Source organism: Symphodus melops (assembly GCF_947650265.1).
Source record: "Symphodus melops genome assembly, chromosome: 15".
NCBI classification, from domain to species: Eukaryota; Metazoa; Chordata; class Actinopteri; order Labriformes; family Labridae; genus Symphodus; species Symphodus melops.
The window spans coordinates 19,381,270-19,404,126 of NC_136705.1; the positions used below are offsets into that span (position 1 = coordinate 19,381,270).

Genomic DNA, 22,857 nt, shown 5'->3' on the forward strand with positions numbered 1-22,857 from the left:
GGAGTCCGGCCCTGAATGGAGTCAGCTGAGTTGACCCTATGATTACCTCTGCGATGCCGCATTTTCCTCGGCTGTCATCACGGCCGACCCCTTTTTAAAACGGGCCCCGGCGCTGCTCCACAACAGGGCTGTTGACACACTGAAGACGTTTAAGATAATCCCGGAGATGTCTCTGTGTTTTCCAAGATTACATCTTCAAAGGGACGACGCGGCCAACGGCCTCCACTTGAAAGGGAGAGAGATGCGGCGGGCTCTTGTTCTGAAGGAGGGGGTGGAATAGCTCAAGAATGCAATCATGGTTTTGGAGGGGAAGGAGGCCTGTCCTGGCTAGCTGAGCAGGCAGGAGTGAGAAAAGGATAGGAGGGAGAGGAGGTGGTGGTGGTGGGGTGGGGGGGGGGGGGTTGTTTTCTCACCTGAATGAGAAAACACACCTGTTGGATGGTCCAAAACAAAGAGAGGGGTAAAGAACAAGACTCTCACCTGTGTGACCTCAGAGACGCTGTAAATCACACAGTTCATCTGTGAGCCTGCCCTGCCTTTTGTAGCGTTTCATTTGAAGTCACGTTAAGGTTAAACAGTCAGGTTTGGATGGTGAGACGCATTCACAGAGTCGCAAACATCACGGACGTCATTATATCTTTATGGACTATTTGTGATGTTTGAAGTGCTAATTATATCCAATCACACAGTTGGATATATGAGGGACAGACTAGGGACATCAATTAGCATCAGAAAAAATGGTTCAGTGCATTGTGCATAATATGTGAGCTTTAATCATTTTTGCTAGTCGACCTTGATGTGTTTTTTTTCCAAAGATTTTTTAGATTACATTTTTTATAAAAAATAAAAAAAAAAAACATCTAAAAATGAAGATCAAACTACCAGAAGTGAAAAGACACTGATTCCTCCTCAAACATAACGTTGTGTGTTACTGCAGAGGGAAAGACAGACGCCTATAGATCTTCAACATGCTGATTATGTCAGATAAACTGTCCATTTATCAATCAGGCTAATGACCTTAAAGTTAGCACAGTTAGCTGCCGGTGAGAAGTGGATTCATTTCATGGACTTTTTTCAAACAACTGTTTTCACTTGGATATCACCTGCCTCATCGCCCTCGCAGAACTCCAATCACTTCTTACTACCTGGTACAATTTATATCACTTCATGTGATGAATGAGAAAAAAGGGAAAGGAATTTTAGGAATGTAATTCAGTTACAGAATATATTTATGAGCTGGTGGAAACAGTAGAATGACTTCCTCCTGTGTTTGAGAAGCCATCCGAAGTCTGGAGAATAACCTTGAGGATGTCTCCGGGTTTACTTCTGTTTTGGCTTGAAGACTCCACATTGATAACAGTCTGCATTACAAACTAAAGGCTCGAGTTTAAAAGATAAAGAAGGGTTGCGAGACATGAGGAAGTCTAAGGAAAGATAAGATGCATTGTGGGAAAAGTTGGATTCAGTTTGCTTTTTCTTTTTTCGCTTGAATATTGGACTGAAACTTGTGATATCTCAGCAATCTAGCGAGCCTTCCAACTCTGTGATTGTTCGATTTGAAAGAAGGACTGCTACTAACCATTTTTGTAAGCCACTAATCTCCCGATAAATCAGATGATTAATGGATTCATGAGTACGTCTGTAAACGCCAGAAAATGGTGTCCTAAATACAACGTGACATCTTGCAATCTCTTCATTCAACAGGTCAAACTTTTAACAAATAAAACAGCAATACAGTGTGTGTGTGTGTGTGTGTGTGTGTGTGTGTGTGTGTGTGTGTGTGTGTGTGTGTGTGTGTGTGTGTGTGTGTGTGTGTCTAAGCAGGAACCAGCCACAGTTTAAAAGAAGTGCTTGAAATCATTGTTGCCCATTCATGTCAAATAACTTGAGGAGCTCTATAAGAAGCCAAAACAACATCATATGCAAACTTTAAGAAAATATCCTGAAAGGTGTTTGAGACCATGTGACCATGTGGACAGAAAGCTTCAGAGGCCGTCTGAGTTCTCTCAGAGTGGAATTATTCTTCAGTTGATCTTTGGGTCCAAAATGTGGCAAATGAGGAATCTGCAAAGTTCAGTTTACTTTTTCCCTGAGTGCAGATTTGTCCCCTGCATACCGCCCATCCTGACGATTTAGGACTAAGCAACTTCCTGGTGCCTGTGCATTGTGGGTAATGCAACTCCAATGATCATGACTTAACTCCGTCGAACGCCTGCAGGCATTTCTCTCCCACAGTGTGCTCTACAAATTGTTTTTTTAAAGACACTTCGCATGACAACTGCTTGTGAGCTTTGCGCTACTTTACATCCCCCGGCATTTCAACAAGCATTAGAGATGCAAAATAAGATGTGTCATGGTTAAATTTCTTCTGAAGCATTCAATATCAAGCAAGAACTCATGACTCATATCTGTAACAAATGTCAGCAGTGACGTCCTGCGCGGCTGAGAGCACCTCTGAATGAGTCACGGAAGTGTTTGCTAACGCAGCTCTGACGGACGTCGAAATCACTCAGCGGTATCCTTTCCATCCGCTGACCGGCGCTGTGATAACATTAGGACTAATTATAGTAGAGGGGTATATTTAGAGAGAGCGGTGCTTGAACTGTGAACAACATACAGGCAATAATAGCACATTTTACTACGGCAAGCAGCAGGGGGGAAAAAAATGTCCTTCTTACGCTTTCTTTCTGCTTAGTCCTCTTTCTTTGCAGGCTGGGTGACATCATAAGTGAGTCAGCGACCAGAGCCTGGAGCTGGGATCAAAACGCACAGAACGAGGTCTGTCTATTATCAGCTGCACATACTGTACGCCATGAGAAGGCAACAAACCAGCCAGACAAAGAGGCACAAGTCACACAAACCACCAGAAGGCTATTTCTGAGAGGAGACGGAGGAAAACAAATATGTCATCAGCAGGCGGCCGCGACCGAGTAGATGAATCACAAACGAGTCTCATAGAGAGGCACTTATTTTAGATTTAGCACCGATACGCCAGGGTGTAAATGTGGACGGACAAAGCAGAAGCGTGAGAGGGGGGGGGAGAAGCTTGGACCCTTCTGAGCCAGATCTGCGGTGGGGCCCCTCCTCCGGCCACGGTTGAAAAATTAATGCAGCAAACTGACAACACTTAGGGCCTCCCTCTTCTTCTCCCTCCTCCTCCACATGTAGCAAACAGGATCAATTACCAAAGCAGGGCTCCACTCAGTAGTGCTGAAGAAACAAGAGGCACTCTCCATCACAGCCCTGTGTGTGTGTGTGTGTGTGTGTGTGTGTGTGTGTGTGTGTGTGTGTGTGTGTGTGTGTGTGTGTGTGTGTGTGAGAGTGTGTGAGAGGTTCAGGCAGGCTTATGATGAGCAGAGAGAGGAGGAGGTGGTGGTAATAGTCTGTTTGCTTCTCTCTAATGACAGCGGCAGAGTGGATTAGTGAGCCTCCTAACCCATCAGCATCACTCCTCCCTGTAAGTGACAGAGCATGTAAATAACCAGTTATGGCCACTAGAAGGAAGGAAGGAAGGAAGGGAGGAAGGAAGAAAAAAAAAAAAAGGAGGCGGCGGCAAAGAAAAAAAGGGAAAAGAAAAGAAAAAAAACACAAGAAGGTCTAAGCATGTGACAGCAATTCGTCCGTCATTTGTATGCATTGCAGGGAGGAAAGATTTCCAGGAGTTCCATTTCTACAACATCAGCCGAGTTATTCAAATGCAGCACATGTGAGTGGAGGGGATAACATAAAGAAAGGCATCAGCAGAAATGGCAGCAGGCAGTAATCCCCCAGCCAGGCCACTTGTGTTTGCCACGCAGACAGGCAGGCAGCACTGTCAGTGGCAGCACCCGGCAACCATTACAGGCCTTATCAGTGGCAGCCATAGGGCTCCTTTTAATAACCCGGCTGATGCTCTGCAGCAAAGGGACAGCCAGGGAGATGGACAAACAGACAGACAGTCTCTACTTCACACTTTCAGAAAGAGCCTCGGAGCCAGGTATCGCTCTGCAGCTTCGCGTGTGCAGACTGCGTTTACTCGTTTCCTTCACTTTTCTGCATGTAATGTTCCGACAGCTTCATGCGTCCTGTCACTTTCATGTGAATGCACTCCAGTGTTGACCGCCACATCTATTAACCCTCTCTCTCTCTCTCTCACACACACACACACACACACGCCCAACAGCAGTCTCTCCAGGAAGTTGCAATATTGTCATTCGGCCCTCAAACTGCTCTGTTATGGAATCACTTTTATCAATCCAAGACGTGATGTCTTCTTGTGATTATGTTCAAAACTGTTCCACTTCGCCACTTTCTGGAATCTTCTGTGGAGTGTTTTAACCAATCGGAGGCTGTGTTTTAAACGTTTTACCAACCAGACACTATAAATGTGAGTCAGCACTGATTTGTTGGATTCAATTGTCACACACCTTATTTGGCATTTTGGAGCATGTTCTCAGTGGCAGTTGATGGGTAAAGTGTTACAAGCAAAAAAAAAAAAAAATGCCTCCACACATGTTGTATTACAATAACTTCAAAAAGCTGCCACTTTTCAGGGCCCCCCCCCCCCCAAAAAAAAAAAATGACAGTAAAGAAAGTGAAGTCCTGCAGGGCCTGAAACATTTCACAGGGATGATGACACTGTTGTCTAAACTCTGACTGACTCTGCAGCAGCCCCAGTAGCAGCGTATCTGACTCCAGCATCATTATCACCATTCGAAAAGGTCAAGCACAGTGCGACCAGCCTCCTCTTTGTGATTTATGCCTTTGTGCTATTACCTCTGTTCACATTAATCTCCATCTGTAAATCTAATCACATCGCCTCGCCATCACCGCCTCCCCGCGCGCTCTGGACACAAGCAGTGGCTGAGATGGGAAACAGCTTACGTAAATACAGCGATGTTGACACAGGATGGGCAGCACGCTGCGCCTCGCCGCCACAGCGAGACACCAACGATCAGGGTTCAGATAAGAACAGCAGCCACTTTATTGTTGGGACTTTTTATTTGCTGTCATGGTTCAATTCTATCTTTACATCCTTTAGACTTGATATCAATCTCCAGGAGGGGTTTTGTTTTTCTGAGCTTATCTCAAACGACCGTGAGGCTGGTTTACAGAAAAAGAATAACGCAACATTCTGCTCGCAGTGCTGACAAACTCAATTAGCAGTCAATGATTACCTTTAAACATTGACACATGTAAATGAGCACTCAGTTTCCATTTCTGCTGATTATTTCTTATAATTAAGTCTTATTTTGAACATCAAATGTTGTGAAAGCTCAGCAGCATCTGCTGAGTGGTTACTCTGCGCCCAATGTTCAGTGGATATTCCTCAAAAACTGGCAGGCCGAGTTCGAATCCGGCCTGTAGCTGATTTCCTAGATCTCATTCCCCTTCTAACGCTATACAATTTCCTAACACTCCAATAACAGGCATACAAAAAAATGTGTTTTTAAATGTGAAAATAAGCAGTCATCACAGTTTCCAAAAGCCCAAAGTGACATCCTCTTCTTTTGCCTCTTTGTCCATCTAACAGCAAAATAAACTGATTTTGATTGTGGTGTCTTTGGACACATAAACATAAATGTCTGATATAAACTTTTTCCTATGTTGTGATACTATTTCGGTTGATTGTCGGTAAGACCCTGTGATGGAAAGCGCGGGTTTGACACAGATCATTCAAATGTGAAACCATTGTGAACCAAGATCAATCAAACAAGTGCCCATTGCTCAGCTGCAGCAGCTCTACTCTCATTCCAATGACCCCAAAATAGGGACGCAAAGCTAAACAGAACCAGTGTCAGGTACGTTCTGACCTTAGAGAGCAGATAACCATTAACTGCCAAACAAGTCTTCACAACCAATTGAAGCATCCTGAAAACATCTCCCCCTCGCGTGCCTCCAAGCAGCCTCAGAGCACTTTGTACAGAGCGGCCGGACACTTTGCTCCGCTGCTGCCACATGCAATATAAAGACTTAATCGAGTGGGCTCTCCTGCGTGGAAGTACAGCGGCGCTCTGTGCTGACGGGAAACCTTGGCGATGACACAGAGAAGCCTGCAGGCCTGTCAGCTCGTCTCCGTGCAGCTCAAATCAGCTCTCAGCTCCGGAGAACTTCTGCCGCTGCACTGACACGCACTCCAACACTGGGAAAAAAAAACGCTTGGCTGACACGAATCTCCAGCATCACTTCAAACAGCCACTCAGTCCCTCAACATCGTACTCGACATGTGCCGTGTGTGTGAGATTCTCGACATGAACGCTGGCTGAATCATTCAAGCTCTTAGATGGAGTACTTTGTGGCACACAACCATGTCAAGATACAGTCGAGATATGGAGGAGAGCAGCGATATTTTGTCATTTGATTACCTGATGGTGAGGCTACATTCAGTTTGTTAGGTAGTATACTTAAATCGACATTCTTCACTTCAATTTTTTAACGCTGATTAAAAATGTTTACCCGACCTAATACCTAAAATTAGCAATTTCAGCTACAGACATGGTTCTTTTCAATTATTTAAACATAAACCTCTGATACTATCAATAAGAATTTTATAAGTGATGTCTTAGAAGTCTCAGAACATTTTGCTTTGATGAGAGGAAATAACAGCTACAAACCCGCTGTAATTGTTGCCATGTGTTACAAGATTCACCTTAAAAATGCACGACATACAACCGCCAGGATGAGGGGCGTTTTAAGGGGATCAATACAAAGCTTTAATTCCTTTGACGGATATTATCAACACGAGATTTCAAGATGGTGACTGATATTTTATGTGCCACCAAAATGCAAGGAGAGGGCTCTAAATAATTGATGGCGCTGCAGCAGGGAGATTTTTAACCGCTCTCCTCCTGTTATCAATCATTAATGGAGTTTCCATCAAAAACACTTCAACCCCTCAAGTATCAAATCTCTCTTGAAGGTGGAGGGCCCGGCGCTCAAACATCCCACTTAATCAAAGGGCACACAATGCGCTCTCCCTTTCTCTCGTTCTTTTTTTTTTTTCCGCTTGCGCAAATTGGGATAATAACAGCACAAATTGCAAAATTGTTCACAGCCTAGGTGTAAAATGAGGCATTTTATCTGAGGTCTTCTTGTGAGTGATGAGGGTTAATGGGTAAATTCTAAATGTTTTAATCGCAGGGGATGGAAGGGGGGAAACCTTCTACCTGCAAACCAGATTTTTTTTTTTTTTTTTTTACTCTCCTTTTGCCGTTTACATTCACAGCGCTTTAAAAGCTAAATCTATACAAGCGGCTCGCTCTGCTTCTGTAGAGCTGCGAGGCTCGGCTGGTCAAAGTCACACAGGACGCGATGTGCATCAGTGACGCTCGCAAAGAGCAGTAACTCTACTGCAACCCTTTAAAACAACCACAAGGTTACACTCAGTGCACGTAAGGACGCACGCACACCCGAGTCACACAGAGTTTACTGCTTTGGACCGACTCGAAGGATCAGGCGAGGTCCTTCTATCGCAAACCTGGCGGGGGTTATAGTGTGTAAAATACACTTATATCCCTGCAGACCTGACACCACAACCACAAAAGCTACATGCACATCACACACTGAACTACACAAGCACTGCTAAGTGATGGCAGGAATGATAGAGCACTCCTAATTACACATCAAGATGGTTTTGACAATGTTCTGTGTGCCAGTGATCAGTGTCATGGCGCAGCGCCAGCCGACACTAGCTTCTGTTTGATTTGTAGCTGCAGCTGACTTGAGGGTGGTACACCAAGGAGAGCTGCAGTGACACTCTCTTTCACTCCCCCCCCCCCCCCCCCCCCCACACCCACCACCACCACCACCACCACCACCCCCCACTGTCCTGTTTTAGTGGCCCGACCTTGCCTGTCATCACTATAAAGCACCTTTTCCAGGCTGCTGCATAACAGGAGCACACAGAGAGGACACTAAAAGGAGTCTGTTGGAGGAACTTCTAGTTTGAGGAGTTCAGGTGCAAAACGTGGGAAGGTTTTATCAGACTCAATGTAAAGGGACATGGCTCTGCTTCTAAACACAGGACATGATTATAGATAGAGATAAAAAAAAAAGATGTGCACTGTGCAGCTCAATTTGACTCCATTTACTTTGCACCATTGGGTTTTTTTTGTAAGACTTTAGACATTTGGGTAGCTCACCCACTGAACTTACAGAAGTTTTGAGGAGTTTTTGTCAAGTGGGAAAGCAGCGTAATCAGAAAAACGACTCGCAAAGAAATACTAGAAACTGAGCAGAAAACTTGGTTTCCTTTAGTTTAAACTTTGTTGTGATAATCAGGAGCCGCATGGTGTTGCAGTCGCCTCACAGCGAGGAGGTTCCTGGTTCGGATCCCTGTCGGGCAGGAGCCTTTCTGTGTGGGGTTCGCATGTTCTCTTTGTGCATGTGTGGCTTCTCTCTGGATACTCTGGCTTCATTCCACAGTCCAAAGACACGCTCGCTAGGAAAACTGGTGACTAACATTTGCAGTTGGAGTTAGTGGCTGGTTTTGTGTCTACATATGTATGTCCTTTGATTGACTGGCAAACAGTCCAGGGTACCCCACAGCTGGGATCGTCCGCCTGAGACCCCAAACGAGAAAAGCAATAAAGATAATTGATGGGTGGATACTTAATCAAAGAATAATTGTTTGATATTAAAGAGTAAGATTGCTAGTTACAGCTTTTAACTACTATAAAGAACACAAAGGCACATAATGAAATAAAGCTGTGTGGAATATGTGCAGCCGCGTGGTAATGAGATACATTCTACCAGTGCAAATAAAGATATATCAAGGTGAATAGGTGTTATTGAGCACAAACATGAACCTATTAAAGAGTGATTTATACAGTGTAAGCATACTGTGAGCCTTGGCTGTGCTTCTGAAAGTGAACTGAATTAATGCATAGAGCCAGCCAGTTAATATTTGCTTAGTGAATGTTATCTGAAATTTGCAGCGTAGCTCGTTTTTTTAATGCCCTCAAAGTGTACATTGGCCCTGAGTTTGTCTGGTCATAGGAGCCTTTCTAATATTATAGCAGTGCAGCAGCGCGACTGAGAGAATTGTCTATATGCGCTGCCTATGTATACCATATGAACAGCTAATGTCACTTCTAATGTTATCTGCAGAAATACATTGATATTCAGATCATGGAGCTAGCATGGGCTTGTGGTCCAGCCAACTAAGTGTCACACTCAAGTATGCTCAGAAGACGACAGCCGTCTGTGCAATTTATCTAATCTTTAAACTGATTTCCATCTCAGGATTTATCCTAAGTAAACAAGATTTTGCAGATAGTCACTTAGAAAGAGGACAGGCGGCATAGAGGAGACCGATATATTCATCACACCTGATGGCTCATTAACTCTGACTGTGCTGACTCAGATGAGGAGAACATTGCAGGGGGCACATGCAGTAAACTGACCCGTTACATCTTGTGCAACTTCACTTTGACCATCACTATCAGGAGCAACATAAGTTACAAACCAACAAAAAAAAATCTCACTGTTAGAATGTAATGTAATTGTAGCATATCGCAACGTCACGTAACGTGTCGTAGAGCCTCGCAGCGTAAGTCATGCAAGGTAACGTCTTGTTGTAAAGTAACACCTTTTTCGTATCGTATCCTAACTAAAATGACAAGATACAGCAGTCACTGCTACATAGACACGTTTAGAAGACAAACACCAGGAGCCACTATGTTGTACAGAATTACAAAAAAAAGGCAACTCATTTCAATAATCAAGCCTTTTTTGCTTTTGCATGTTGAGCCCTGTAACTGCATGACATGGCCTACTTGTAATTCTTTATCAAAAGCATACAAAGTTTATTTGAGGTTCCTTTCAGGTTTCCTTCCCCCCCTCATCTTTCAGACGAGCCTTTGGTGCATTGAAAATCTTTTTCAAAACTTGTTCAAGAGCGACACTTAATCACAGAGTCGCTGTGACCTCTGTGGCCTTTTATCAAAGTTGCTCGAAGATTGTGTGGTATTTTAGTAGCAAACAGGGACCAATTTCAAAACTTTCCAACATCTGAGGGCTGACAGTCGATTGCTGAATAACAGCACGCTGACAAGATGTGTTGTCAGAAAATCAAATCAGAAAAGTGAGTGAGTAAACAGCGATGTGAGAAGGCGCATGTGAAGTAGTTGTTTCTTGCTTTATAAAAAGAGCGCTGTGAAATCTTAGAAGTTGTCGTATCTTCAAATATCCCAGCAGGAGGAGATTTTTTTTTTCACCGACTGTTGTCAACTTTTTCACTGAGTTCAGATAACATGGCTTAAGGGAAACTAAATATTCTGTGTACAGTGATGTATTAGTGATGTCAATCAAGTCTCTGCAAGTTCAATTTCATACTTTAGTGAAATAAACAGCCTCGAAGGCAGGAAATCAATCTGTAAATGTCCGGGAATGTATAGATGTCAAAAAAAACTTCTTGAATTATTTGAGGTTTATGAGCCAAAGCACGCAAAAAGTACTGTGGTTATTCTATAAGACATTCCCTCCGTCAACATTTCACACTTTTTGACGTCTTTGCTTAGCATTAACCAGTCTTGTCACTTGGCACGAACTCACCTGTTTTAACAACGTTACAACAAATAAATGTCAGAATGCTGAGTGGGATCAATACGCAGGCATTCATCTCTCAAGACGGTATGTTAAGTATCAAATTTGGCAGAGACTGTGTATGTCAATCTTACTTTAACCTCTGTCTAACTCAACTGAACAGCCACAATTAACACCCTTTTCTTCATTCTGTCATTGGTTTTGTCATTAATGGCGCTGCCCCAGGCATAAAGATGTGGTTTAACTGTCAAAAAATCCTCCTTTCAGATCATCTGCACATCACTGCGGCTGACAAACAGCCAGATAAGAACCACATTTCCCTCTACTCCCTGCACCTGTGAGTCGAAGAATGAGCTTTTATCAGGGAGACGTGGGACAGTGCCAGCCCGGTATAGTGCAACACAGTCCACACAACAGACGCTCCACTTACAGAGACCACAAACAGCTTAAACACCCTGGTGTGTGTGCCGCTGTGTGCAATGAGAAATTTAATGAAAGAGAAAGAAGAGCATTTAAAGACCGGAAAGAAAAAAAACACTGAGATTGTCTCCTATGGTGTCTGAACCGGCGACTGCTACTCTTCGTGACCCCGATGCTTCGAGCCGCAGATCAGATCAGGGACGCTGTGCGACAGATGTCTGCCCAGGCGCTCTGTTCCAGGCATGAGTGCTGCTGGCACACACACCAAAGACGAGAGGTGGGGGGAGAGAGCGCAAAAAGGGGGAGAAAGCAGGAGAAAAGATGGATGGCATGAAGACGGAGCGAGCAGAATACAGGGCAAGAGAGGAAAAAGAAAAACAGAAGGAGAAGGGACCTAGTTTGTCATGTTACTTCAATCTGTGGCTGTCACCCTGATCGCCATGGAGGAGTTACGAGAGACCAAAGATGCTCTTAACCATAAGCGTTAAGTATCAACTGTTAGGACGTAGAATCACCAACATTTCTATGCCATGTTATATCTCCCCTACAGATGTCAATAACAATGAATTATGATAGGAATTAAGTAATACAGCTTTTACAAATGACATTTTTTGCAATCAGATTGACAAAATAATATAATATAATAACTCTTTTAGTCCAAAGTCGGGGGGTATCGTTACACGTATCAATATCAAACCTTGTGTACAGCTTTCACGGTATCATGTATTGTGAATATGACGTGAATGCACAGATCCTCACGGAACCAACAAGCTCCAACAAATCTACTGTTTTTAATATAAGTTATCAGGTGGTGATAACGATCAGCAATGGTGTGGTTCAATCAGAGAGTGTTTTTCAAATACACCAAGACGTCAGCCAATCCGTGTTTTTTCACCACTATTACTTATTTTCTATTTAGCGATATCGTTATTGGTAAATTAGGTCCTGGCATCAGGACGGAGGAAATGGTTTCTGAACATTGGTAGGAAGTCTTTCAGAATAAGGTTGTAGACATGATCATTTCATTTCAATCTAGATTTGAATGTAAAGTGTTTGAAATCTTTTGTTTTTTGATGAACGTGTGTCTGACAGGCAGCCCAACGCTCCATCCATCCAACAAGCCCAGCAAGTTAACCCAGACTTCCATCTGCTGCCCAGTGCTGCTGTAATCAAACAATATTGCATCGAGAATAAGTGATAGTCAACCTTTCAGTTTAATAACATTATTAAATATGTACTGCATTATAAACTTGTTTCTTTTTTCTTTTTTTACAAATCAGGTGAGCACAAGCAGAAATATCTAATGCTCAGACATATGAAGTTCTGCATAAAGCAGTGAAGCACACAAGCTGTGTCTACATAAGCAAAGGTTGATTGTGAACCCGTACAGCTGCTCATGGCTGCGTTCATGTCTCAGAAACAGACCCAGTGGGGCCCCGAGTGAGCGCTGTCTGACGGAGCAAAACCGCGGTGCTGACGGAACGTAGCGCGCACACGGACTGTGTGGAGATTTGCGGTCCCCCGTTACACATTGCCACCATCCGTCCCCTGTTAAGCCTCGGCTACTTTCTCTGATTGCAGATCGCCAACGTACTGACTTCATCTCACCACTCCTCTTCCATGCATGACACAAAGTGAACAAGGTCTAACAGAGGAGTAAATATCCCACCTTCAACTGGCAATGTGTACAAGGCTATTGACTCTTTCTACACAGAACTTAACACGTGACCTCATCACAATGGCACTACCAGTCTGCTAAAACATGCCAAAAAAGGCAGATGAGAAGAAGAAAAAAAGGGAGCCAATTATAGCCTCACAGCAGGATGGCCAGAAACAAACTTGATTATCATCATCGTCAAGAAGGCACAAAGGAAACCTGCTGCCTCCTTCCCCTCTTCCACCACAATCCAATAGAGAGGCTTTTAGCCTTCGTAATGATTTACAAAGTGACAAGTCAAACAGATTTACTGTGACAGCCTGAAAGGGACCAGCACGAACGCTGTTGTGGCTCACGTGACCGGATCTTCTAGCCCTTCTACTGTTCCCCTTTCTGCTGCCATCTCCCCTCTCTAGCCCCATCTCCCTCCTCCTGCCTCTTCCAGGGGACAGCAAAGAATGAAGCTGGCTCAATAGAGGCAGGCAACAAGCCCTTTCAATCCCCTCCCCTCTCAACACGAGCCCCCTTCAAACGAGAGGGAAAAGCTCCTCTTTGTGGAAGTTAGTTACTTAAAGCGACAGCTTCCCAGATAAGGATCTGGTCACGGAAAACTTGTGGCTCTGCGTAAATGGAGATACCTTTGTACAATTTTGACACCATTACCAGAGGTTTATCAGGTTTAATGAGCCATGAATGTGAGGGGAATTTTCAGCTCGCAGGAGCAGCTGACGACATTTCTGCAGCAGCCTCGGCCCTTGCAGTGGCATCCGAACGCTCTAAAAACACATTAAACTGTGGAAGAGCATTGTTAAATACGTAAAACATTGGGCAACAATCGCCACAATTTTCATTATGACTTATTTTAAGTAAGTGGTGCTCTCTCTGCTTTTGTTTTCCATCTGTATTCTTTGAAAGATACTTATGTGTCCTGAGTGACAGGATTTATATTTGACTTTCATTCGTAGCCCTGAATTCGGAGGAGATTTACGTTTGAGCAGCATCAGTCCCTCCAGGCCGGATGTGCTGTGCCTGGTGCAGTCATCCTTTTTTGTGCTTTCTTCTTTTCTGGAAGGTGAAAAACACCTTGGCTGTTCCATGCTTTGAAACAGAGCCACCCTTAAAACCATCAGAACTGACGGTGGAGAGATGTGTGTCTGTGTGTGTGTGCGGAGTATGCTCAAGGAGCGGAGACCCCTCGGGCTACGCAGATTCAGTTTCCCCCCTTTCTGGCTTCCAAAAACAAAGGAATTCCAGAGAAAATCAGGGCAGGACCTCACCCCAAGCCACCGCTGCTGCTGCTTACACCCCCCCCCCCCCCTCCCTCTTGCTCTCACACACACACACACACACACACACATTTCACGGCAGCATGCACACACACACACACACACACAGCACAGCAAAGGTGATTTCACGCACCCATCAATGAGACACACCTCCTCTCTTGTTATACAATCATGTTGATTTGATATCCGGGGAGACATGGTTCAAGAGACATGACAAGAGGAAAAGGATGTATGTATATGTGTGTGTGTGTGTGTGTGTGTGTGTGTGTGTGTGTGTGTGTGATGTGTGTGTACAAGAGTGGGGGTAGGTAACACACACGGTTTGGCCCTTATTCATATTTCCCATCCACGTCTGTCTGCTGTTGTTGATGTTGTTTTTGCTTTCCACTGCTGCCTTCATTGACCACCGCTAACCGTCTCAAATGAAGCCATTAGCTTAATCTATTCAGATGTTATTAGCAAGACTTGAACAACAGCCTCAAGATGTTGCTAGCAAGGCAATGGTATGAAAAACGTAACCCCAGCCTTACACACCACTCCAAATATATGAGTCAGACACGAAACGTGTGATGTCCTCACGTGTATCTTTAACAATGTCAACACATGCCATTCAGGCTCCACTCTGCTCCCACTGGGCAGCCAGGCAAAGGTTACAGGATGGCTGTGAAAGCAATATGGCTGAAATGTGTAATAGCCGTATTAGATGCTGCTAATGCATCTAATCTGAAGTAATGGGTGGTTCCTTGGAAAGGAGCAGACAAATAGTCGCTCTTAACAAGCTCCACGGCTTCTTTTTACTGGACGTATTACCAGAAAATGGACTGAGGGAACATCAATATAAAAGTGAATTTAGGATGTTTACAAAACAAAAGCTGGCACGAAACTTGTCTGAAACATCTCGTTACGAATAGTCAGTCTTGGAATGAAGCTGATTGAAGAATAAATGGACACAGACTACTTTATTTTCTTTAGTTTTTAAATTTAAAACCAGCTAGAAACAGGCTAGCTATAGAAACGTGCTAGCAACACTGTGAGGATAAATACTTTCGTTAGCAAGTCACTTTGTTTTGGCACTTCCACGGCGCACCACTTAAGCGCTCCTCCGCCTATACAGCACACTGATAATACCAGTTTAAGAGTTGTGATACGGTAAATGTATAACTACAGGTAAACCCATACAGCCCACTGCACACTGAATGAACTGCAAAAAATACTAACAGTCCTTCTCATTAGAGTAGAGTTACTGATGTACAATAAATAATGTCAAATACAAGCTCAAGGACCTTGGAACGAACAAACTCTCTATGCTGTTATTTTCTTTGCACACATCTTTTTAATAGTAACCCAGGCCCTTTAAAAATCATAAAACACGCACCCTTGCTGTTATGTCAATAATGTTCGCCAGATAATTAAAAAGCCCTGGGAGACAATGATAAACATTGTTTAGAGGCTGATCCCTGGCAAGCGCCAAGCAGTGTATCATTGCTGTCTCCGGAATACACACGATTAGCCTGCTCTCATTACTGATATGATAAACGACAGCTTCCAACGCAGCTTTTGTTTGCTGCGAGGACATACTTGTAACAGAGGGAGGCTCGAAAGAAAAAAGTGGTTAAACACATTGCCCATGTGGCAATAAAGGAGAGCGATGGGTCATCTGTAGATAATGTTTGTGATATTTGCAAAACCAGGTCTGCAGCCCGTTATAGTACTTACGACCATATTATTCAAATTGCTGAGATCGCTGTTTAACAAAGCAGACTTTATTTGTTCCACCCCTCATCACAGCTCAACCCTCTCTCTCTCTCTCTCTCTCTGTATGAAGTTAATGCTGCAGCTCAGCCCCAGCCCACCAGCCCATCTCTCTTTACAGTTGGTGTATCCACACAGAGGTTTAAAATATGCCCCTTTATCTGAGCCGCCCAGGCGGGAAAAATGAAAGGGATGTCAGTCCTTAGAACCCTGGGAAAGCGCCTGGCTCAACCGCCAGTGTCAAAACGGAGGGGAGGGCACGGAGCGGGCAAACACACTGCGCACAGTAATAGAGTTTTTCTGTAGCTGAGCAATGTCGGAAAGCGGTAAGAAAACAGTCTTAGTGGGGCAGTGGAGCTCAAGATTGTATGCCAATGTGATTTGAGGGGCTCTCTGTAACAACCACAGCAAGCTTCATTAACAGACTGAAGGCGCAGGTGAAAAATCTATCTAAACTACAACCATACACAGCCCTGCATGCAAACTGAATCCTTACTGGAAAATGACTTTTTTTTTTGCATGGCGTACGCATCTTTGCAAAGATAATGACTCGTCGATATCGACCACATTTTAACCTTCTGCAACTCTCTGCACGTGTAAAAAAAAAAAAACGTGTTATGTGAGAGCAGATAATGCAACGCTCCCTCTCCCCCTCGTAAGCAGCATAGCAGGCGAAGAATAAGTGCTGTCCCTTTGCATTAGTATTACCCTTGTTAATTTACTTTGTCGGAAAACAATGAAGAATGTTTCCCTGGAGGCCATGTTGGAGACAATTCGACCGCCTTCAGACAAACTCTGCCATCACTCTCCATCTCCCACGCAACCTCCACGAGAAAATCAACACTGCCATGCACTCTCAGAGGCTAGACGTGAGTTTGTTTATGGCACAACTGATAATATAAACACAGCATGTAGTACAAAAATCTTTCAAAAAGATGTTAGTTTGATGCTGTTTTCTGTCCTGTCCTGTCGTATGAAAACATGTCTGAGTCGACCCGGCAGACGCTCTGCGCTGGACTTGGTACCTGGCATGAACCTAGAGCTGCATGAGAGCAAAGCTTGAGCACAGTCCTGAGAGTCTGTCTGGCAAATGAACCCATGTGGGACACTGCGCGAGGTGCGAAGACCCTTTTGGAAGTGGCTGCGGCCGTCTGCGCCGGCTCACAGGCGTTACTCCGGTATCAGGAGAGACAAGGCAAACAGCAGATCAGCGCTGGAAACTTAAACCCACTGACCCAGCATGAAGAGGGAGAGGGGACTAATTAGTGACTGTACTTACAACTCAAAAGGAGAGGAAGAGAGAGATGAGGAGAAAGGAAGGAGGGAGGAGGGTGGGCAGAGTATACACACACACACACACACACACACACAACACACACAAAGCACACAGTTGGAGGATGAGGACAATGAGTTTGTTTAGCTTAAACAGGATTTACAAGCCAAACAGACACACGCCAACGCCACTCACTCAGACACATACTATCTCTTTTTCCTCTCCATCGCGAACCCTTTCTCTCTCCGCTTCAACAACAACACTGACACACAGCTGAGACAGGCTCTGTGAGGATTTCATCAGCAGTAACAAAAAAAAAAAAGAGAGAGGGAAAAACGTGAGGGTAATTGCTTGCGATGGTGAGAAGTCTTGAGTGCAGACAGCAGTGGTGGGCGAATGGATGGATGGATGGTTGGAGGGAACATTTTGTTCCTCCTGTATGCAGGCATAGACTCTCATATTGTTCCGGGTTGAGACTGGGTGTCATTTATGATTCAAGGGCCCCAGACTCTGGGTGGATGGGAACAGGACATGGGCCATTGTGACGTCCCCTGCACTCGTTTCTCAAAGAAACATCAAATCAAACATGCATGAGACGGTGACATGGGTGGGCCAGTCACTTTTCTCTTCTCTCTCTCTCGCTCTCTCCCTCTCCTCACTCTGCACTCTTGTTCACTCTCTTGTCCCAGAAAAACAGCACTTAATGGACTGGCGTCCCCCGGATGTTTTTGGGGAAGTTAAGTTTGAAGTGACGCCTCTCCACAAACAGAAGTTTAATAAATGTTTCCCCCCCTTCTCATACCACCTAAACCGACATAGCAGAGAAGAACTATTCTGATTCACTCACATGGACAAACTCAGAAGAAAAACCAGATTAGCCTTTCACCTCTGGTGAGGGGGAAAAAACGGAAGCACCTTTCACACATGCCCTGTACTCCTGAACATGCTTTCCTGATAATTAACTCGAAACAGGAAGACTTCTTGTTCTTCTCATTCTCGGCGGAAATCAAAAAAATATCAGGGCCTGAAGTTGTCTAGATAACATCAGCGGAGGTGTTCATGATTGAACTGGATTTAAGAAAGTTAAGGACACAAACAATGACATTGACAGCCTTGAGGATTCTACCTTTTCTGAAATTTTGTGAAAAAGTATCTAACTGCATCGCCGTGTTTTCTCCAATTAAAATCAGCCCACCTCAGGAGTTTAAACCAATCATGTTTCAGCCACAAGCAGAACCACACGGCTCTGTCTGCAGCACTGACTCACATATGGTGTTACGGTTTTCTTATCCTTGAGCCGAATCTTGGTCCACTTTTGGCTCTCTTTACTCAAATGATGTCATCAGAGTTGGCTAGAAAGGAAAAGTTACATCAGCGGGATACTTAAAGTTCTCATTTACCTTGTCTTAACTTGAAGAGAGTCAGACTGCAGCCTTATTGGTAGAATTACAACAGCGTTTAGGAAGTAGTTAAGTGTCTGACATGAGGGCACAACCTCAGCTCAAATACAACACTTCAAGCTGAGACCTTATTTTCAAAATCAGTCTTTAAAACGCTCTGAGGCAACACAAGTTTTTCCTTATTAAAAGACCAAAATAGGCACGCTGAAAACAAAGCCTGAGTGGAAGATGAAGCGTGCTGCCAAGACGAACCGCAAGTGAGACAGAACAGGAGAGAAAGAGAGACGGAGACAGAGGCTGACTCCTGCTCAGGACGCGAGTGGGTGGGTGGGTGGGTTCGGGGCTGACGGCGAGACACCAGACTACACGAATCCGTGTCAAGTGAACAGGCAGCAAGTGTTTCACGGCAGTCCTCGATACAACTGAACAGCCAGATGAAATGTCAGGCTGTCAAAACATTGATCAGCGTTCTCCAGGTTTGAAGCACTTGGCAGGCTGCAGCTGTGCCAGCGCACAGCAAACAGCAGTTAAGACTGTTTAACTTGTTAGATCGCTGAGTAACAAAGAGCTAATTACTCAGACATGTAATTGTTCTTTGTCCTGTACTTACAGTGTTTAACTAACAGACAGGAAGTGAAATACACTAATTACTTCACTGCTTTTTGTGAATCATCCACAGAGAGTATGGAGCTGAAGGATTTTTGACATACAGTAACTTGTTTCAGACATACACTACCTTTTTAAAAAGACTCAATGACAGATCTGATTTTACAAGTAAAATGATGTTGTTTTCAAATAGCCGTGTTTGCCTCCGGGTTGCTTGATTTTATATGGCGACAGCATACAAATGTGAGACTACAGGTGGCCCGCTGGGGCCACAATGTGGCGTGTCCTTCAAGCTCCTGTGAGGTGTTTCTCTAGTTGTTTAAGAAAAAGACTGAAAGGTAATATTGCTGCTTCAACATTGCTTAGAAAAGGAAACTAAAACATCAGCATTAAGACGTATTCTTTCTGTGTTTGTCTAGGTGTCACATGAACAGCACATCGCACAAACAGCTTTTTCTAAATTTGGCACAGTAAAGATGAGTAACACACTTCACTGTTATGACAATGCAGGGGGATTGTTTTCTTTTGTTAGAAAACACACGACTCACATGTACAATAATTAAACAAGTGATCCTACTTTGTCCACAGGTGGCGCCAAAACTGACTGAGAGGTAATAAACATTAACCATATGTTTGTGTTTTCAAAGTATAAATATGAATACATATTTTTTACATATGAATAGATTAATATAAAACAATGGTTTCATTCTTTTATGACCAATACAAGAGACTGTCGGGGACTTTAACTTTGTGTCCATTTTGAGTAGTCCGTCTTTTCTCTTTGCACGTGCATTGAGGAAGAGGTGTAGGATATTGGACAACAGAGCCGAGTAATAGTGCGCCCGAAAACCACTGAAAAAAAACTTTCCAGCTGATGGTCTGGTTTGAAGTCAGATAGAGGCATCTGTATTTAAGTTTCGTAAAAACTCCTAACACATGTATTGAGATGCATTGAATTGACGTCTCTGCATTGTCCTTACATAACTTTACATTTTGGCTATCCAAATCTAACTTTATGGGACCAGTGTTTGAAATATTAGCATCTTACTCTGTTGTTGGGACTTAGTAGAGTGTAATCTGTCCATTCTGTCTCCTTGTTTGCTTTTGGGAACAAACATACTGTTGCATATAAACACGCTTCCTCGTGTTTAGCTGCACTTCTCAGCCACATGCTGCATGTGTTGCCTTTCTGTCTGTGTTTCAGTATTTCCCGACATATTTCCAGCACCATCTCCCGCACATTATGGCATAGAAATCCAGACAGTCCAGTCTCAGTGAATGTACTTACAGCCTCTGAAAATAAAAGCCAAATTTGATTTCAAAGTGAGTGGAGCCTTTAGCCTGTTTAGTGAATCAGACACTCTTCTGTCTCGTCTCACAGCCCGGCTGGCTGGTTGCAGAGAGGCCCCAGGAGGGACGACAGAAGGAAAGAAAACTCACACATACACACACATTAACACACAAACACACACACACACTCCTCCAAGTTTCAAACAGTTGCAGATGGCTTTAATTCATTGCCCTCTTTCTTTCACAATTTATCAGGTAACCCACTCTGAACGAGCGTGCCTTCTTTTCATGCCATGCTGAGATGACTTAACGCTGCTTCGGTTCATCAGAAGGAGGAGAAGAAGAAACAAATTCAAACGCCACTAATTAATGTGGAGCCACTGACAAGTGTTGCTGCGGAAACAATTTCATTACATCACCAATTTAAATTACCGAGCAAGGAGACACTGGAGGGTGCACCCATCCAAAATCTGTTTACACTCCACAAGCACCCTCCAGACTGAGATACAGGGAGCGGACACAATAACATGAACACCTGCAATCCAGTGCAATACCCCTGCAATAACCACTGGCTGTGTTCAACTTGTATGTTTCATTTTGGTAAAGAGAGGGTCCAATCTCTGTGGAAACAGGGCTTTTTAGGCATTTAAGGGTGATTGTTTGAGGTACTTTGTTGACAGCAAAATCACTTGTTCTTATTAAGCTATGAGGTAGAGATATGGTAGGGTTTGGTTTTCAATACAAGTTCATTTCCAGGCGTCAAAAAAACTTTACAACAACTCTAAGGGATTGTTGGTTTGCTCCTAATCACTCTCCCTTTAACTTCAGCGCCTTTACACAGAAAAGTAAAGATTCCCTTTCACCCTCTGCCAAAGTTTAGCTGTCCTGTAACAGGGTGCACCCTAATGAAAGAGTGGCAGTCTCCTCCTCCTCCTCCTCCTCCTGTCAGGAGCCCCCTTCTCTGCTCCGCTCTGCCCCGGCTGGCCTCACATCCAGATGGGAGGAATTTTTACGGGGAGGGTCCAGACTTAAGGCATATCGGGCTGTGCTGAGTCAAGCGGCTCATCACACCCTGCTGCAGAGGGACTTAATGTAAGCAAATATGGCAATGCTGAAGGTCTCTATAAGGGGTTGGGATGTTAATATGATCTCATATAAAACAACGCTGTGTGCAATAAGGGTTTCAATGCAGAGTCACACCTGAGCACTGTTCTCTAGATTGTCGTAGCAACACATTTCCTTATTTATAAAAGACCCCGAAGAATGCCTTGAGGGTCTAAAAGACTTCACATTAGAAGCTACTGATCTTTGACTGATCCATGACAGGATCCAATCATCACTATCAGTGTTATCAGTGCACCTCAAGGTGCAAATGTCAATGAAGCTGCATTGCATGGTGTTAAATAACAGTCACATATCAGAGTAACATATGTACACGCCTGCTAATTGCATTACAACAGGTAGCCTATAATAGCAACAAGCACAGTCACACCGCTGACTGTTAGCTAAGTGACTTACATTCTGATCAACCGAGCCATCAGCTGATCGACCAAGACTACAAACACACAAACACACAGACATGGAATCACTGACTGACGAGCAAATTCCTATCTCTGCGTAATGCATGCACCTATTTAGAAATAACCCTGCACACACATTGACTTAGACTATTTCGCTCCAGCGCAACTCGTCCACAAAAGGCAGAAACATGGGATACACACACACACACAAGCCTGGACATAACGCCGCGTAAAGGCGCGCCGTTGCCGCTCACACATCCAGATTCTGCCCCCCTCTCACACGAGTTCATCAGCGGCTGTTAAAGGTTTCCAGGAGGTCACCCTATTGTTAGCAGGTAGTCTATGTCCAGCGGGAGGCAAACCCCATCTTGAGTAGTCAAACACGCATTCAAACCCCTCTTTGCAACACAAAATAACCAGGCGCCAAACTTACTTTGAGCGAGGAGTCAGTCGCGAATCCGCGTATTGTTCCTCCAAAAAAACCTCGTGTTTACGTCGCTGCTCTGTCTCGCTCTCTGCACTTCACAAAGACGACGCGAGAGCCCCGGAGACGATGTGAGTGACTGACTGAATCAACTACCGTAGAGCACGGCAAGTTGAAGTGTCAGATTACACTGGCTATTCAGTTACCAGAGGAGAGCTGTGCACGGCGGTCGCTACGAAAACGCGACCTAGATTCCCGCGGAAGGACACTTTGCGCGTAAAGATGTAAACACGGGCTAATAGACTGATTACAGCACATTTCACACTGAAGCGGAGTGCAGACCACTCCAACTATGTTTTGGATGCAGAGCCTATCATTGCAGCGGTGTTGCTTTAGATGATGCCTTGTGTTACTAAACCTGCAGGTATTTAATTTAACATTGTTAAATTTAGGCTTCTGATGATATGGTTTTAAAAGAGATAGCCTATTACTAAAATACTTCCAAACAGACTGTTCCTTGTTTGAAGTAATACATACCTTATATACGCTAATACGCTATTTAAAAGATTAGGACAATCATTTTCATATTAGGGTTATTAAAAAAAATACGTATAGTGACGTTCAAAATGTAGGGGAAAAAAGTCATCTGATTTCAAATTTATTAGACTTATGATTTAAGCGACACATCAGAATTGTTCATGTATG

The 22,857-nt window shown here is 44.0% G+C and overlaps 1 protein-coding gene across 2 annotated transcripts in view; it reads right to left on the reverse strand.

The window, feature by feature from the left end:
• Nucleotides 1-22,387, reverse strand: part of zmiz1a (zinc finger, MIZ-type containing 1a) — a 109,266-nt gene extending 86,879 nt beyond the window's left edge. Inside the window, exon 1 of one of the 2 annotated variants that reach the window (XM_079362729.1) lies at nucleotides 22,162-22,387. The gene's annotated coding sequence lies outside the window, so the exon portion shown is untranslated. The remainder of the gene's footprint in view (nucleotides 1-22,161) is intronic. The other variant, XM_079362730.1, reaches the window with a different exon arrangement.
• Between the last annotated feature and the right edge of the window lie 470 nt (nucleotides 22,388-22,857).